Source organism: Sinocyclocheilus anshuiensis, unplaced genomic scaffold (assembly GCF_001515605.1).
Source record: "Sinocyclocheilus anshuiensis isolate Anshui unplaced genomic scaffold, SAMN03320099.WGS_v1.1 scaffold366, whole genome shotgun sequence".
In the NCBI taxonomy this organism is placed as follows: domain Eukaryota; kingdom Metazoa; phylum Chordata; class Actinopteri; order Cypriniformes; family Cyprinidae; genus Sinocyclocheilus; species Sinocyclocheilus anshuiensis.
Window position 1 is genome coordinate 15,260 of NW_015547673.1, and position 804 is coordinate 16,063.

An 804-nucleotide genomic window follows, 5' to 3' on the forward strand; every position below is an offset into this window, starting at 1 on the left:
AGGGGTACGTGCATACTAGATCTCAGGTTAGATGAAGCATGGGGCACATCAGGTGAGATCATGGGTTTCTGACTAAGCGCTTGACCTTAGTTTAAGTTGTACTCAGTTACATTAACCATGTATATGATTTCAGCTTTAATTAAGTTGTACGTAGTTATATTAACTATCGGGGGCTAGACAGAGGGTCTAGCAGAACCGCTGATTAATGTTTGAGCATTACATGGGTAACTGTAGGGGGCTAAACAGACCTACTATTTAAAGCATATTAAATAGTATTAGCCACAAACCTTATCGGGGTCTAGACAAGGAGTTCTAGAAGAACCGCTGATTAATGCTTGGAGTGTTAATTAAGTTGTACGTGGTTATATTATATATTAACTGCTAGACAGAGGGTCTAGCATAACCGCTGATTAATGTTTGAGCATTACATGGGTAACTGTTAACTGTAAAACAAACCTACTATTTAAAGTATATTAAATAGTATTAGCCACAAACCTCTGGATAAGGTTCAGACTGGCGAGTTTTGTGATCGTGGAGCCCACGCGTGGCGGCCGCTGTGAGGTATCCTAAAAACGACATAGATTCCTAATGAACGAGTAAAATACAAAGTAAAGAGTTAATTAGAATAATCGAATGTCAGAATAATCAGAGACCGACAAACAACCAATTTGCCTTTCAACCCAAATTCGAGGTCATACTAAAATGGAGTCAGATTAGATAATAAAATGGAGTCAGATTTGAGTTAAATCTAAATTGAATAACTCTGCGCGCTGAAAAGACCGAACACGCAAGAAACCTTCATCC

At 38.6% G+C, this 804-nt stretch overlaps 1 long non-coding RNA gene across 1 annotated transcript in view; it reads left to right on the forward strand.

The window, feature by feature from the left end:
* The first annotated feature begins 448 nt into the window (after positions 1-448).
* LOC107702822 (uncharacterized) overlaps positions 449-804 on the forward strand; it is a 2,131-nt gene continuing 1,775 nt past the window's right edge. Inside the window, exon 1 of the long non-coding RNA XR_001635793.1 lies at positions 449-506. This is a non-coding gene — a long non-coding RNA (uncharacterized LOC107702822). The remainder of the gene's footprint in view (positions 507-804) is intronic.